We start from the raw sequence: 18,852 nt of genomic DNA, 5'->3' as shown, positions 1-18,852 counted from the left end.
TGCAAAGTACTTAGACCAGTCCCTGGCACATGGTAAAAACTCTGGAACATCAGGTGAAATGCAGTCATCAGTTTGGGATACAGAAAGAGGGCTGAAAAACAGAGCCCCTAAAGGACATAAGAAGGCAGAATGAGGTGGAATGAAGCAAAAAAAAAAAAAAAAAATGCTGGGCGCGGTGGCTCACACCTGTAATCCCAGCACTTTGGGAGGCTGAGGTGGGTGGATCACGAGGTCAAGAGATCGAGACCATCGTGGTTAACATGGTGAAACCCCGTCTCTACTAAAAATACAAAAAAATAAGCTGGGCATGGTGGCACGTGCCTGTAATCCCAGCTACTCAGGAGGCTGAGGCAGGAGAATTGCCTGAACCCAGGAGGCGGAGGTTTCAGTGAGCCGAGATCGCGCCATTGCACTCCAGCCTGGGTAACAAGAGTGAAACTCCATCTGAGAAAAAAAAAAAGCAACAATGGGCTGAATGAAGAGAAAGTTGTAAACGAACACAAGGCAAGTGTTTGGCTCAGGGAAAGAGAGTGACTCCATTGCGGAGTAAAGAAAGAAAGGACCAAAACCCTTTTGTTTCCTGTTCTGTATGACCCCGTACAACTCACTTGACCTCTGTCCTCTGATTCCTCCCCTGCAAAAAAGATGAGAGGCTGGAGAGAGTAGTGGTTAAATACCAGCGTTGCCATTGACTAGCTGTGTGACCTTGGGCAATTTACTTCACCTCTCTGGGTCTTAATTTCAACTGTTCCATGAGAATATTAACAGTACTAACATTGGGGAAATTAATACCCCAAGCATGGTGCTTTGGCATGCTGAGTACTTTGAATTAAAGGAGATTGGAAGCCTCAGGAGCAGCCTCAGAACCAAGGTTTCTCCAACCTTCTTGCCCTCCAGCTTCTTGCCCCTCTTTCTTCCCCAAAGTGTCAAAGAAACCAGGGTCAGGCGCAGTGGCTCATGCCTGTAATCTCAGCACTTTGGGAGGCTGAGGCAGGTGGATCACAGGGTTAGGAGATCAAGACCATCCTGCCTAACACGGTAAAACCCCATCTCTACTAAAAATACGAAAAAGTTAGCTGGGCATGGTGGCACATGCCTGTAGTCCCAGCTATTTGGGAGCCTGAGGCAGGAGAATCACTTGAACCCGGGAGCTGAAGGTTGCAGCGAGCCAAGATCGCACCACTGCACTGCAGCCTGGGAAACAGAACGAGACTCCGTCTCAAAAAAAAAAAAAAAAAAAAAAAAAAGAAACCGGAATTCCTCTTCCCCAAGGCAAGTCGTAGAAACTAGAACACCTCCACCCTCAAAGAAAACCATAAAACCTAGATATTTCTCTAACCTTCCCCTGCCTTTCTGTGTAGGAGCTGGTCATAAAGAAATTCTCTGACTTACTGTGTCTGATTATAGGTTATAAGACCCTCACTGCAGAGTGGCCCTGCCCTATATCTGGGAAAAAGGAATGCAACACAGAGGGACCAAGAAGAACCCTAACAGCCAGGCCTTGCTGGATTCCCCTCAGTCAATTACCATTAGAGCTTACCTCTTTGGTTCAATCACATTTCTACATGACCATCCATTCTTCATCAAATCTAAGAATAAAAATGAATAGTTTTCCATGGGTCTTTGGGTTTTCATTTCTGAAGGCTCCTGTACCCGGAAAAACTTTAAAGAAATCTGTTCTGTTTTCCTCTTGTTAACCTGTGGTTTGTTTCAGAAGTGTCAGCCGTCACCTTTACGATGGGTGAGGAAAGGTATCAAACACTCACTCAAGAGGTCTCAGGATATCAGTTTGCATGTAAAAGCATGTTATAAACTTCAGAGGCCTTATTCTCATAAATATTAGAGATTATTACAGCCTTCAAATTTATTTACTCTTCTCCATTTAGAGAGCAAAATGGCCTAAACATTTTCGTTTTGTCTTCAACTGATTTTTAAAACAAATCAAGAATCTCGGTCAGTAGTGAGATTTCTTAGCTTCTATCTCTCCTCTCCGTGGGCTGACTTCCTAGCTAATTCTCTCCCTCTGGATAGCTGTAAAAGCAAGAACTACTGCCAGGACAGCTCTTATCAAAATATTTTAGCACTTCTGCATCTGGTCCTGGCCATAAAATAGAAGCGAAGAAACACTTATGTAAAGCTTTCAGAGCTGTGAAGGAAAAAGAAAGCTTTTATATTACTGGATCTGGTTCATATATCTCCAGGACAGCAAGGAAAAAATAACTAAGATTTAAACCAAAAAGGCATTCAGTGAAAGAAACTTAAAGATATGACATGAGCACCAGCAACTAAGATAAATAAGAGAGCAAAAAAGAATGAGTGATGTTGGGTGAATTATCTTTCCCCTGAGCTCTGTTCAGCTCTGCGTACCAAGTAAACTAATGAGCTGGGCCAGTGGGAGAACTCAATGATCCATATGCTAACAAATCACTTCCGAGCCATCCTTCCCCACCTTGTCCGATTGCCGTGCTGGCAGCTCACATCCATACCGGTGGGTCCCAGGGTCCCAAAACCTCTTCCTTTCTGCAGCCAAGTTCTTTCTGTCCTAGCTCTTCTCATGATCCAATAGGAAATGGACAAGAGAGACGGCATGCATTTAATATTGACTGGGCATCTACGGTGCTCCAGACACTAGGCTAGGATCTGGGGTATGCAAGATAAACAAGATGAAAGGCTTGCATTCAAGAAACTCTCTTGAGTGATGGGAAAGAGAACAGCAGTAAGATGTGGCAAGAACTCAGAAGGTGGTTACCCTGAGTGCACAGATAAGGGAGTTACTGTTCTCTCTGAAGGAGGTGGGAAAGACAAAAGCCTTCACATAGGATATAATTTGTATCACTTTATAGATTAGGAAACTGAGGCCCGGTATAATTAAGTCACTTATTCCAGGTAACAAGATGCTGAATCTAATTCTTACTCCAAAGCCTCTGATCTTTCCAGTAACCTTGTTTTGCTGACAAGACAGGATGGTAATACTGGTGGGATTCAAAGGAAAGGGGAAAGGTTAGGTAGGAAACACTAGGTGAATTGTGAGTAATTTCATGCGGGAGCGGGGGTAACTGAAATTAACAGGAAGAAGTGAAGAGAGAGATTATGTGAAGAAAGAGAGAAGGAAGGATTGGTATACTGAAGCCTGCCCTAATCTATTCTCATATTCAGGAATTTTGTTATCTGGTTGTTATACCCTTGGCAGCTTAATCCACGATGGTGGGAGTATTTATAGGACAGAAATTGGCAAATGTTACAAATTAGTGTGTCTCTTTCTCCCAGAGACCCAGTTAACCAGCACACCACTGGTGAGAAGGCTGGGAGAGCACGTGGATGGCTGTGGAAGCATTTACAAATAGTAAATTTCTTTTGGGGGAAAACTGAAGTCTTAAATCATACACATCCCATCTGTTCACATACCTCTATTTCTAGTGATGAGGAAAGTGCGCTGAATGGAGACACTGGTGTGTAAACGCTAATTGATTTTTCCTCTTTCACATGCCATAATAGTCAGGATTCTTTGGATTGCAAGTGGCAGAAACCAGCGTAACTGGCTTGACCAAAAAATAGGGGAGTTTATTCGCTCGGACATTCTAATCAGCAAGTCCAGGGAAGGAGTTGACTTCAGGGACCACTGCGAGTGAAAAAATGCTGTCAGTTGTCAGCTCTAGATTCTTTTTTCCCTCTCCATTTTTCACCCTATTTCTGCATGTTTGCTGTGTTCTTTCCAAATGCACGGAAGCTTTCTATAAAGAAGTAGTGTAGGGGAGAGAGTCCTGAGCAGGAAAGGGATGAAATGACCCCAGGCCTTGCCAAGCTTGCATGACACTGGCTTGGTGGTGACCTTGGAGGAAAGAGACAGCTTTTCCCTTCTAGCCTCCCTCTCTATCCCAGGGCACCATTGCAGTAGTCCTGGCTTAAGTCATACCGTGTCGGGGTCAATCATTGTGTTCGGAGGAATAGGACTCTTGGATTGGCTAGACCGAGGGGATGTGCACACCCCTGACTTCGGGGAAAGTAAGATTCTGTATGGTATTTGGTGGACCCTGCTTGGACTGGGGTAGGTCGAGAGGGTACAGTTACCAGAGGAAGTGAGGGAAAGGTAAGTTAAGGGGACTAAACCAAAGCCTTTATATCCGCTCATCTTATTCTTAGAAACACTAACACTCTGGATCTTTAGGGTACTTTAAATGAGGCACTTAGATGACATGGGCAAGAATACAATCATTTGACCTTAAGATTATCTCCCTACAAAGTTGATTTCTTTTGAATAAAGTCCAAACTCCTTGTGAAGTTCTAATGAGATCTGGCCCCTGCCCACATCTACATTTCTGGCCTCCTTCCCTATCACTCCCTAGCCATCCTAATTCTCCCTTCATTTATGCCACTTCAGTCACATTGGCTTTCTTTCTGTTTCTAGAAGAGGCTGTTCATTCTGCCTCCCAGCTTTTCAATTACCATTGACTCTGCCAGAAATGCTCGTCTTCCAGACATTCCCATGGCTGGCTCTTCTCATAATTCATCTAGAATATTACCTTTCAGAAAAGACTTTTTCTTAACCACCATGTATAAACTCGCTGTTGTTCCACTGATAAACAACTTCTATCGCATCATTCTGTCTTATTTCACTGGCATCTAACACCATGTTGAAGAGGGAGACCAGGCAACTCAGACCAACTTCCATTTTCCCAAGACTATAAACTTCCCCTTTTCATTCCTAAGACTGCAAACTGAAAGTCTTTCCATATGTAATTCCTAAGACTGTAAACTGAAACCTTTTTCATATGTAATTCCTAAGACTGTAAACAGAGACCCTTTTCATATGTTGAGCTATAAACCTAAGATTCTTCCATGTGTAACATCTAAAGTATAAGCCTATATAAAGAAGGAACCTTCCTTTGTTAGGCGAGCTTGGATATTAGGCAAATATGCCACCTGGCTCCCGGCCGAATAAACTCCTTCCTCTAATATTCGGTGTCCAAGAGATGTTTCCCATGGCTGCTTCTGCCAACGATGTGACATTTCCTTTTCATTAATATGTTCCCTAGTTAATTGATCATCTCCCTCTACTAAAAGGTAAGCTTAATCAGAGCAAGAACCATGTCTGCCTTATTCACTGATGTGTCCCTCTCTCCTAGCACAGTGCCTCACTCATCATAGTGCTTAACAAATACCTGTGGAATGAGCAAATGAACAAAATCCCATGTACAGCTGACCCTTGAACAACGCATGTTTGCACTGCATGGGTTCACTTACACATTGATTGTCTGCCAACTCTGTTACCCCTAAGATAGCAAGGCCACCCACTCCCCTCGGAGCTTCTCTTCAGCCTACTTAACTGAAGATGGCGAGGATGAAAACCTTTATTATTATTGTTTCACTTAATGAATAGTAAATGTATTTCTCTTCTTATAATTTTTTCTCTAGTTTACTTAATTGTAAGAACACAGACTATAATACCTATAACATACAAACTGTGTGTTAACCAACTATTATGCTATCAGTAACTTCCAGTCAACAGTAGACTATTAGTAGTTAAGTTTTAGGGGGATCAAAAGCCACACACGAATTTTCGACTGCACGGGGGGCTGGTTGCCCTAACCCTCGCATTGTTCAAGGGTCAACTGTATTATGCTACCGTTACCAGCAGAATGTGCTTGAGGCAAGAGAAGAGGTTCAGGATTTATGGGTTATTAACTCAGTTTTCTTTTCTTTTTTTTTTTTTTTGAGACAGTGTTTCGCTGTTGTTACCCAGGCTGGAGAGCAATGGCACAATCTCGGCTCACCGCAACCTCTGCCTCCTGGGTTCAAGCAATTCTCCTGCCTCAGCCTCCCGAGTAGCTGGGACTACAGGCGTGCACCACTCATGCCCGGCTAATTTTTGTATTTTTAGTAGAGGCGGGGTTTCACCTTGCCGACCAAGATGGTCTCGATCTTTTGACCTCGTGATCCACCCGCCTCGGCCTCCCAGAGTGCTGGGATTATAGGCGTGAGCCACCACGCCCGGCCCAACTCAGTTTTCTTGATGCATTCCTCCTCCTTCCACTTAAATTGCCCAAAAGCAAATGACAATCACTTTATGGCTGAAACTAATGACATCTCTTTGATTCATCTTATCTCATCTTATCTTGATCTTTCTGTTACCTTTGACACTATTGCCCAATTACTCACTTGATTTTTCTTTTTCTAATTTGAGCTTCCATAATTTTATGATATCTTCTCCTTCCTACATTTTCTGCCCTTCCTTATCTCTCCTTTCCTGGCTTCAGCTCTTCCCATTAATCGTAGGCATCTATCAAGTCTCAGTCTGTTTCATTTCCATATGTACCATCATGAGAACACAGATCAGCCCAAAAGAAACTTCTAGAAGCCAAAAGATTTACAGGATCAAGAGCTTTGTAAACCAACCAAAAATAGGAACCATAATTCACCCGTGCTTTTCACATAAACTTATAATGATTTTTCCAGGAACTTTACTATCTAAATCATTTATGTAGTAATGAGAATGGATTTAGGAGTATTACCAAGGAAGTTATCAATCTATTCACAAAATCTGGTGTCAGAAGGTATTACTTTAATGCAAAGAGAAAAATTAGAGATGAAGGTGAATATTTATGTCTAAAGTTCTTGCTCACAGTCTTATTCATGATTTTAAAAATACCATGAGAAGAACCAATATTCAGTAAAAGGCAAAGAAATAAGATACCTTTAGACATCAGGATTGTTTAAAATATTTAATGTGTGGGAAAATAATCTTGCTGTATTGCTGAGTGAAAAGTGAGGACACAAAAATATATAGGAAAAGAGAAAAACAAAGGGCAGACTCTTTTATGAGTGACTTTCAGTATGTCTTTAGATATTTTTATACTTTTAAAATATTTTCTAAGATGTCTACAATAAGCAAATATAATTTTATGAAACCATTAATTTTCAAGAAGAATATATGACTTTACAATACATACCTTTGATAGGCCGAGTGCAGTGGCTCATGCCCGTAATCCTAGTACTTTCGGAGGCCGAGGTGTGTGGATCACCTGAAGTCAGAAGTTCAAGACCAGCCCGGCCAACATGGCAAAACTCCGTCTCTACTAAAAATACGAAAATGAGCCAGGTATGGGTGCCTGCCTGTAATCCTAGCTGCTCAGGAGACTGAGGGAGGAGAGTCACTTGAATCCAGAAGGTGGAGGTTTTAAGGTTTTAGTGAGATTGCACCACTGCATTGCATTCCAGCCTGGGGGACAGAGCAAGACTCTGTCTCAAAAAATAAAAGTAAATAAATATTTTTGATCTATTTATTTGCATGTATAGTGTATTTCACAATGTAGTTTTTAAACACATGGCTTTGGAGCGTATTTTCTTAAAAGACAAAATATACATAAATTTCTGAGAAACTATGCTCAATGTGGAGAGCAGAGATATGTCAGTCCTTATATAGACAGGGTAGAAAACTTAACTACACTAAGAAGCTGTCCATCAACTGTCCAGGTGGAAGGAGGAAGTGGCAGAGTAACATCTGGACTCAGCTTTTAAATTCCTGTCAGTGAAGCTTGGCCTTGTTTAATTAGTGCAGGAGATTGTTTGTAGATAACGGTTTCCTGAATTTTACAGACAAGCTTCATGATGAGAAAAGAACTGAAATTAGAGGTGATGAGATAGATATTTAATAGACAAGAAAAGCTGACATGTAGAAAGTGGGATGCTGATTCATAAGTTGAAATGCATAATTTAATTATTAGAGATAATCAGTAAATCTTTGCATCCATGAACAGAATAAAATACAAATTACATAGTCAGCACAATTCAGGGCTTCCGAGCTAGGAGGCTACTGCAAAATAATAAAGAACAGCAGCTAAGTTAATTGGCCATTTCCATTTTATTAATTGGAGAACGATGTGGTAATCATTTAAGTGGAAAAGAACCGTATTTTGTGGAAAATACATATTAACCATTCCAGATACTTTCTTCAGTAAAATATTTTCTTCTTGTTATCAGAGTATTTTTATTATTGGTGCTCTTAATATTTAAAAAGCATCCAGTATCTCTGGGCCTTAATTTTCTCATCTGTTGGGGCACTGGTTTTTATACTTCATTCTATGAAAGTGGTACTGTAAAATTTTCACAAATGTTTTATTCCGTTTCATGAAAGCTGATGTTGACCAAGACTGTGATCATTATCCATATTCCTGGATTTCAATTTCTGCTTATCAAACAGCCTTATGGATCTTATTGATAAGCTTTATAATAAACAAATGGTGTACATTCAAGCTTATAAAATAAATTTACTCTGATATTACTCTGTAAGATTTCGTTGGGGGAAACATACTTTTATAGCTTAAACAACAATAACAACCAAGTTGAAAAGGATTGAGCTTCAGGGTTTGCCTGGCACTCAGACACTGAGACTGTATATACAAGCGGCATTTCCAAGCTTGTATGTCCAAGAAGTAGTAGATCCTGCCTTTGCCCTAACCTCACTAGTCACCTCGAAATAATACCCTTGAAGGACCAGGGCCGATAACCCCACACCACTTTTCACTTTAAAAACTCACTCAGAGGATCTAATTGTCGCTTTGCACTTTTCAAACTGTTCCACAGAGGAAGAAGTTCATGCTATATCTTTCAGTGAAAAAAGCAAACTATCCAGAAATATGAATACTTCCATCTATTTTATAAAAAATATGTAGCTGAATCTAGACAGGTAAATGCTAGAAAGATACAGATTGTGTTACCTGAATAGATGCACTAGGCACTACATGAAGCACTTTGTGTTATTACCTCATCTTTTGTCCTCGGTCCCTCAAATGAGGCAGATATTATTATCATCTTCATTTTACAGATGAGGAAACTGATTCACAGCAATTAATTATAAAACTGACCTTACATCTGCATAGAAAAAAATTCCGGAAGTATTTACTCTAAAAGTTGACTATGGGTGATATTTGCTCTTTGCCTGTGTATAATTTCTAAAAAGTTTGTATCACTTATTTGGAACTTGGCTCTGAGAGAGTGATCCCAGCCTGCTAGGGCAGGTTGCAGACTCACCCTTAGTAAAATGCAAGCTGCCTAGAGCAAGCGTTCTTTCCAAAATACTTTATTGTAACCACTTCTTCTAGCTAACAGATTTTTTTTTTTTAACATTTTTTTTTAAATGAAAGGGGAGACTCAGTTCCCATATTCATTTTCTCACATTCTCTTTTGGCATCTGAGCAGTAGCAGGCTCAGGATCACAGACCTGGCTCTGCTTGGGAATGGGACAATGATCCATTAAGATTTGCAGATGGTTCTCCATTCTGTGTTATAAGGGATGGTAGCAATTTTTATTCAGTTGGCAGAAAGGGCTGGATGTGATGGCTCATGCCTGTAATTTCAACACTCTGGGAGGCTCAGGCAGGAGGATTGCTTGAGCTCAGGAATTCAAGACCAGCCTGAGCAATAAAGGGAGACACTGTCTTTCTAAAAATTTAAAAATGAGCTGGGCGTAGTTGTGCCTGTCTGTGGTCCCAGCTACTTGAGGGGCTGAGGTGAGAGGATCACTTGAATCTAGGCGGTCAAGGAAGTCAAGGATGCAGTGAGCCAGGATCGTGCCGCTGCACTCCAACCTGGGCAACAGAGCAAGACCATGTTTAAAAAAAAAATCTGTTAGCTAGAAGAAGTGGTTACAATAAAGTATCCTGGAAAGAACGCTTGCTCTAGGCAGCTTGCATTTTACTAAGGGTGAGTCTGCAACCTGCCCTAGCAGGCTGGGATCACTCTCTCAGAGCCAAGTTCCAAGTAAGTCAGGCTTGCAGAAATTACGTGTTCATCTACCTGGGTCTATGAGAACCAGGGAACCAGTGCTAGCCTGTGCCACTCTTCTACTGAACTGCTTATTTTTGGTTTGTGTTATTAATCTGCTTTAAGTGTCTGTGTTTAACTTCTTCAATGAGATTATAAATTCCTGGATGGAAGTGTTGCTGTGGGACATACCTCTTCATTTTTCCCAGATGTGTTAAACATAAAAAGTATTTGATGAATGGGACTTGAATGAAATAGAATCAAATATATATATATATATATATATATATATATATATATATATATACACATATATGAAATGGTAGATTTTGGCAATTTGGAGCATTTGTTTTCCATAACAAAGCAATAAACAAAAAATAGAAGGGTCTTCCCTTTCTCTTCCCTTCCTTTCCCTCTCTCTTTCTTTCCTCTTTCTGCCCTTCTCTTTACTGAACAATTCCACCCAAAATGCATTGTATGGGGCAGAGCAAGGTAGACATCCATTCAGATGGGTGGCCTAGTGTGGGATGTCAGAGTCCAAATGAGGTGAGGGATCTGCTCAGGGACAAGGGCAGCAATGGTGACAAGAGATTGGCTATATGCAGGGGAATTGATCTAATACATAAATCCGTTCAAAACAATGGGAGCCAAGCTTCTCATTGTTGTAGAGGAGAGTCAGAAATAAGGAAAGGGAGAAAGCTAGGATGAACATTGTGTTGAATTGATATTGGAAATACCAGTGTAAACTCATGAATTTTGGTAAATATATGTACATACGGAAATAAATTTAGATGTAAATGTGTTTATGTATATATTTGTCGATAAATGTGTGTCTGTGTGTATCTGTGTGCATATTCCTTACCTAACTATTTTTCTGACTTTGTCATGTTTTTAATTCCACATTTAATTCATCTAGGATTTATTTTATGTGCAGTGTGAGATGGGTGCCACATTTTTTTGGACCAAATAGCCAGCCAATTTTCCCAACACTGTTAATTAAATAAGTCACCTCTCTCCATTGATCTGAGATACTTCCACTCTGATATACACATATTATGTTAACTGTAAACATCTTAGAGAAACAAAGTTGATGTTGTTAATGGTGAAGCAACGCTAACATATCTCCATTTCCCCTGCTCTGACACCTTGGGCATCAATGGCCTGTTTCCAACTGACTGTTCAAAATACATCCTTAAGCTCAACACTTCCCAAACGAAACTGATCCCATCTGTGACCTCAGAAAACGTCATCATCAGCCTAGCTGACCAGTGATCTTTCAACTACTCTGACCCCGTCTTCCCCTCTCACTGTTAAATCCCTTCCTTCTTTCCCTATTCTCTCTGCAACTTCTGAGTTTGGACTTATCCCCGAGCTATTATGATAATATTATATTGATTTCCAATGTTAATATTGAAAAATATTTTTAAAATGGAAAGAATTCACGTGAAAATGAAGCAGTTGGCCTGTTTGACAGGGCTGATTTGATGAATGCGGGTGGCCAGATCCCATCTCATCTGCCTCTCACGCTGATTTCTGAATAAACGTAATGCAATCAGATGGGCCTGTGCCTGTGACTCTACAACTCAATAGCCTTCAAGTCTCTGTGTTGTCTTAAACACCACAGCTGGACATTCGAGGCCACTGGAATTGACCTTCCAGGTGTTCTTTCTTCTACCTGACTGCACTTTCATCACTTGTATTAAGCTCTGGTCCTGGAACGTGCCAGATATTTCCCCAGTTTTGTACTTTTTTGCCTTGCGTGGAAAGCTGCCCCTTTCCCCTTTATCAAAAATTAAATGATCTTTTAAGGTCCGGCTTAAATCCGGCCCTCTTCCATAAAGTGCTTCCCTCATCCTCCAGTTGAAATTATTACTTACCACCGTTTTCAAAGCACTGTTTTGTGTGTTGTATTGTACTACGTGTTTCCTTGTGCTTAGTATGGAAGTGTTATACCCCTTGGTTTTCAGATCCAAGATTTTAACCACTGAAGCCAGGGCTACATCTTTGTTACCTCTGACCACTGCCTATAGCCAGCAGTTTTAGTACACTTACTTTGTCACCTAGCTAAGTCCTCTTATCCCTCCCCTCCCTTCTCCTCCCCTCCCCTCTGCTCCCCTCCCCTCCCCTCTTTTCCCTTCTCTTCCTCTTCCTTCTCCTCCCCTGCCTTCTCCACCCCCACTTCCCCTCCCCTCCCCTCTTCTCCTCCCCTCTCCCCTCCCCTCCCCTCCTTTCTTCCCTCCCCTCCTCTTCCCTCCCCTCCCCTCTCCTCCCCTCCCTTCCCCTCCCCTTCCCTTCTCTTCCTTTACCCACTGATTTAATGAGCCACGATGTACACCAGGCACTATTCTAGCACTTAGGATACTGTGATGAACCAAAGTTCTTGTCCGTATGAAGCTTATATTTCACAAGGAATCTTAATGAACCCTTTCAAGAACCCTGTGACATAGATAGGGTCTGTTGTAAATTATTCAAGAGTTTAGCAACATATTTGGTAAATAGCATAACTGGAATTCCAACTTAGATCTATGCGATACCACTTGTCCCTAGCACTATAGCTTGCTGAAATATTTGTGGAAGTGGAAATAAGTTTGGTACTTCAAGAAGATTAAATAGGGTACTTCTTTAGACACTGAACTGAGAGGAAAACAATTATGCATCACCGTTGAAAAAGCCATGACCCCCTTTGATCTCTCCATATGCTCAGGAAATAAATATAGAAACCAGGTTTTTTTTTTATTATTATTATTAGTTTTCAATGATAAAGCTTATAATAGAAACCAAGTCTTACAGCCAAGTTTGATCTTCAATTCTGAGGACCCATGTTGCTTTATTACAGGAAGTTGAAAAGAAAAAGAAACTCACATATTTTGAGGTAGATGCATCTACATATTTTATTTTAAAAAAATGTTCATAAGAACAATGCAAGGTAGATACTACTGTCTCCATTTCTACAGGGAGAGAAACAGATCCAGAGGGGTTAAATAACTGTCCACAAGCATGGCTATTTCCTGGTATTATGTTTTAAATAGGAATTTTATAAGCCATATATAGAACTTATGTCAATTGAGTCATTTTAAATGTACATGGAGAAGATTCTATTTAAAGTACTCCTATAAAAGGTAGATTAATTCAATAAATGGTAATGGGATTTACTGACTTGCCATTTTGGGGTTAAAAAAAGACAAATAAAACAGGATTCCTATATTGCCTCTTATACCAAAATAAATTCCAGATGGATCAAAGATTTACATGTAAAACATGAAATCACAGACGTCCTAGAAGAACACATGGATGCATATTTTTATAATTATAGAATGGGCATGACTTTAAAAATATAACCCCAGCCAGGCACAGTGGCTGATGCCTGTAATCCTAGCACTTTGGGAAGCCGAGGCAGGCAGATCACCTAAGGTCAGGAGTTTAAGACCGGCCTGCCCAATGTGGTAAAACCTTGTCTCTACTAACATACAAAACTTAACAGGGCACAAAGGCGGGAGCCTGTAATCCCAGCTACTTGGGAGGATGAGAATGGAGAATCTCTTGAACCCAGGAGACAGTGGTTGCAGTAAGCCGAGATCGCACCACTACACTCTACCCTGGGCAGCTGAGCGAGACTCCATCTCAAAAAAAATTGTCTATCTAACCCCAAGCCCAGAAGCTAGAAAAAAAAAAAGGTTAATAAATTTGATTAGATATAAATTTGAATTTTGTATAGCACACTTTAGTCTCGTCAAAAAAAAATAGGCAAAGATGAAAAGAAAAAGGATTTCTTTCTCTTTTCTTTTTCTTCTGTTCTTTCTTACCTTCAAGGAAAGGAGAAATATTTTATTTGCTTTCTAGACCTTAGGTAGATCTCACCAAAGGACTGCTTAGGTATTTGAAGCTAAATCCCTGCTAGTAATGCAGGACTGTATGGCCTGGCCATGTCTCATATGACAAAGTGATAGTCGCCAGCCAATCAGAAACAGAATTGGGGATCAGTATCTGTATCCTGGACTGTATGTTTCCTGCAAGTCTCAAATTACAACAAAACAGAGGGGAATAATGTGATTTGCTGCTTGAGGCTTCAAAAAAAATTTTTTTTTTTTTTTTTTTTTAATAAAGATGAAGTTTCACCATATTGGTCAGGCTGGTCTCGAACTCCTGACCTCAGGTGATCCGCCCACCTCAGCCTTCCAAAGTGCTGGGATTACAGGCATGAGCCACCACGCCCGGCAAGGCTTCAAACATTGACAGAATGAATGTGAAAGGAAAGCATTTGGCCAGTTTGACAGTCAGCGCTGATGTGATGAATCTGAGTGACCAGATCCCTAGAGCTTCCTGTCATTCCTTCTTGAAGCTGGGTTTCAGTCACAGAAGAGGGAAGAAAAGCAAGAATAAAAGGGCAGGTGAAACCTATTTGATTCTTGGTGGAACACTAGGTTTTCTGTGCAAAGTGGTACTTTACCATTTTTAAAAGATATTTACCTGGCTGGAAACCATGACTGAGTTTATGTGACTTTTCTTAGCAAAATTATGGGACATCTTAGTTATATAAACACTGGGGACTGGGTTAGAGGGCTAAGGGGACTTGCCCTGTATTTGTGCTACATTTATATTTGCCAAGTGCATATATCCCGTCTTTAGCTCTTTCTTAGGGATAACAGATGCGAGCTTATTTGGGATGAGCAATAGATATGTTGTTTTGTATAGCTGTGCTTCTATTCTCCACAGTTCCACGAGTATTTATTTTCTAATGAGACTGTCTGCATTAGCTGAAGCTTTACAATAGGAAGACCCAAGTTTAGGAGGTCTATTGACCAACCCCAGCATTTGTAATGTAACTTTTGCTTTGTAATGGAACCTCAGTGTTTGACAGAACCTCAGTGTTTGTGGAGGGTGTGTCAGAGTGAGAAAGAGGGATAGTTGAAAGAGAGGAGCACAATCAAAGAGCTCTAACAGTTTGGGGCCCAGGTAGCTCTGGTGTGGGATATCCTTAACGGAGCATGACTCTGGTAATCTTCTCCTTTGCATTTCAAAAAAGATTAGGTAGAGCGCAATGGCTCATGCCAGTAATCCCAGCACTTTGGGAGGTCAAGGCAGGTGGATCACAGGGTCAGAAGTTCAAGACCAGCCTGGCTAACATGGTGAAACTCTGTTTCTACTAAAAATACAAAAACTGGTCATGGTGATGGGTCCCCACAATCCCAGCTACTTGGGAGGTTGAGGCATGAGAATCACTTGAACCTGGGAGACAGATGTTGCAGTGACTGCGCCACCGCACTCCGGCCTGGGTGGTAGGGCAAGAATCAGTCTAAAAAAAAAAAAAACCACAAAAAATTAATGAGCTGTTATAGAACTCTGAGAACGAGACATGAGACAAAGAGGAGACAGTAAAACCAGGCGGATCTTCACACCTAAAAACTTGACTAAGAAGACAAGGGAGAGAAATTCCCAAGCACACCTTATCAAGCTGGGCAGTTTCTCAGTGCCAGCCTCATTAGCAAGCTGGAGTGGATGTGTACAAATACTCACAGTAATTCATGGAAACAGTTAAACAGTGTAACCCAGGAAAGTTCGGACTTAGGGCAAATCAGCCTGGAGATGGTGTGAGGACAGGAAGAATGCCCTCAGAGATGTTGCAATTTGGGCATAAATGCCCAGGAAGCCTCCCAAGCTAGTGAAGTCTGAATATTGTTACCTTTTAGGGTTCATCCAGGATTTTCCTGAATCCTAATGCTGTTCACCTTTGTTGCAAGCACTAATTATTTCCTTTAAGAATTATGGTCGGCCGGGCGCAGTGGCTCACACCTGTAATCCCACCACTTTGGGAGGCTGAGGCGGGTGGATCACCAGGTCAGGAGTTCTAGACCAGCCTGGCCAACACGGTGTGGTGAAACCCCGTCTTTAAAAAAAAAAAAAAAAAAAAAATTACGGTCAACTAGTATTTGGAAATGGTGATATTGTAGGTATCACCTACAGTATTAGGTGAGACCTAATTCATGGAAATGGGTCTGGAATCTGAGCTTGTTTGTGACTGTAGTGAAGAGCTTTAGTTAAAAATACCTGACAGGTTGCTTGAAAGACCCTGGAAAGGAATAAAATGCTTGGCAAGTTTTATAGGAAGGAGGAGGAAACAAATGTAGCCTTACTAGAGCGTAATCACTTCACACCCTTGGAGGGATGTTGGGAAAGGATCTGGAAAGTAATCTTTCAGCCCTGTCATTTGTTTATTTATGAGACGGAGTCTCGCTCTGTCACCCAGGCTGGAGTGCTGTGGTGCGATCTTGGCTCACCGCAACCTCCGCCTCCTGAGTTCAAATTATTTTCCTGCCTCAGCCTCCTGAGTAGCTGGGACTACAGGAGCGTGCCACCATGCCCAGCTAATTTTTGTATTTTTAGTAGAGACAGGGTTTCACCATGTTGCCCAGGCTGGTCTCGACCTTCTGACCTTAAGTGATCTGCCTGTCTCAGCCTCCCAAAGCGCTGGGATTACAGGCATGAGCCACGGCGCCCAGGCTGAATATCGAATTTCTGTACAGACTGAAGCTATTCCTATATCAAGATAGACAAGGAATGTCACATATAACCCAAGTCCTTAAGTCGTTCACACAGTGGATTTAAACCTAAACAGGCCATGTGTCACATGCCTATGAGCTCAAGTTCCGGGACAGACATGATGGAAACCATGGAGGCCAGGGGCAAACGCTAGGTATGTTTCTCAAGAGTGTTTACCACACCACTGGGAGGAGAGACATTTAAACTCTGGCTAGGGAAAAACCGTGACACTGCAAAAACCGCGTGTACCAGAAGTGAAGTAATAACCTCAAACACAGTCCTTACAATGGCTTACACTTACCCATGGCTTAGTCGGTTGCAGGCATTGTGAGGAGCACTTTACAAGCATTATCTCATTTAGGAAATTGAAGGGGGTAGATGGAGAACTTTAGAGGCTTGACATTTGAGGTCATATATATCCTAAGGGATGTGATACTTCAGTAAGTGTGGTAAAATGTTTAAGAACTCTTGAGGCCGGGCGCAGTGGCTCATGCCTGTAATCCCAGCACTTTGGGAGGCCGAGGCGGGTGGATCACGAGGTCAACAGATCGAGACCATCCTGGTCAACGTGGTGAAACCCCGTCTCTACTAAAAATACAAAAAATTAGCTGGGCATGGTGGCGCGTGCCTGTAATCCCAGCTACTCAGGAGGCTGAGGCAGGAGAATTGCCTGAACCCAGGAGGCAGAGGTTGCGGTGAGCCGAGATCGCGTCATTGCACTCCAGCCTGGGTAACAAGAGCGAAACTCCGTCTCAAAAAAAAAAAAAAAAAAAAAAAAAAGAACTCTTGAGCAGGTATTTGAAAGAGCTATCAGCTATCAACTATAGAGCTACACAGGTAAAACTGCTAAATTATCAGTGAACAAATTTTTTAAAAGCTTACTTTTTAAAACTTGAAACCCTATGATGTATGATGGAAGATGGCCAAAAGAAAGCATGGATTACTCTGTGAACAAGCTATTATTGAGGCTGCCTTGAACAGAACACTTCAATCAAAACTCCAGCTGCCAGTCCAAGGATAGGTTCCTAATTCCCTCCAGCTGCCAAGACTAGAGACAAGCAGCATGAAATGCCTGTCTAAATCAGGAGGGAGTCACCCAGACCAATTGGGACAGTCACTTAACTGCTAGAAACACAAAGGTTTTACTTCCCTCTAGGGCTTCTGAGAAGGCTGGTAAGTGGCCTCTTGCCAGCTTCAAGGGTCAGTTGGCCAAGAAAAAAATATGTGAAAGAGGTTGTCCATAAAACTGCTAAACGAAACTCTGCTTTCATGGACAGTGTAGAGAACAAGGCTGCATGCAAACAGAAAATGATCAGGATGAAAACCCATCTTTACTATTCCCAAAGTAAACTAGCATGATAGTTCACTATAAGTCAGATATGGCAATATGGGCCAAGATATGAACTGGTCCTGTCACAATAGCAGTCCTTAGACATGCAGAGATTTGAGGAATCAGAGTAGAGTTGAACAGAAACATGGAGAGAGTTGGTGTTCAAGCAATGCAGGAAAGTGGGTCCCAAGCAATGATTTCTTCTCAGTCTCCCCATGACCTTACCTACCTCCCTTTAAAGAATCTGATGGATTAGGGTTTGTGGTGTTAGCATGAAGGTTACCCCAACCCACATTTTTTCTGTGGGGAGATGGGGTCTTGCTCTGTTGCCCAGCCTGAAGTGCAGTGACACAATCACAGCTCACTGTAGTCTCAACCTCCTGGGCTTAAGCAATTCTCCTGCCTCAGCCTCCCAATTAGCTGGGACCACAGGTGTGTGCACCATGCCCAGCTAATTTTTTTTAACCTCATTTTGTTGCTCAGGGTGGTCTCAAACTCCTTGCCTTAAGCAGTCCTTCTTGCTTCAACCTCCCACGGTGCTGGGATTACAGACATGATCCATCACAAGCAGCCTCCCTACACACTTTGGAACTGTGGGTAGGGTCTCTCAGTTCTAAAGGCTTGAATTTCCAGAAGGAAGGGAAGAAGTGGATGCGGATGGCAGTGGCTGCGTGCTTGAAATGGAAAGATAGGGCCAAGCAGAAGCTGCAGGGATAAGAACCTGTTCCAGTTCATTACAAGTACTTCCGCTACACTGTACGCAGCAGGTTGGTATCACAGAGATCTGGACATTCTCTTCACCCACCTCTGCAGCCCAAAGCCTACAGGAGATAGGCTTGGGAAGGAGCAAAGGCATCTACTGGGTCCCCAAGAGTAAACTTAGAAATGTTAGCACATTACACTGCTAGGTGAAAAAAGAGATTGAGGGGAATATAATTCCCTAAAAACAAATGTTCCCTTTCTGTGAATGAGACTAAGTGGTCTTCAGGGAAACAGCATAAAACAGAGCTGCATGATCCTTTTCCCTCTAGGGGAAAAGTTTGCAAAGATTATGTTGCTTGGGCAAATGAGATCACCTGAATTAATTCCTAATTCATAAACGACAAAGTTTTGAAGTCTCATGCCCTGTATACCTTTTCTTCATGGCAGTGAGGGGTAAAAATGGGTGAAAAAAAATGGTGTACATTTTAGAACACTGAATAATTAAACCAGACCAGTGTACATGA

Source organism: Saimiri boliviensis, chromosome 11 (genome assembly GCF_048565385.1).
Source record: "Saimiri boliviensis isolate mSaiBol1 chromosome 11, mSaiBol1.pri, whole genome shotgun sequence".
In the NCBI taxonomy this organism is placed as follows: Eukaryota; Metazoa; Chordata; class Mammalia; order Primates; family Cebidae; genus Saimiri; species Saimiri boliviensis.
The sequence above is the reverse complement of the archived record's forward strand: the minus strand, read 5'-3'. Positions refer to the sequence as shown.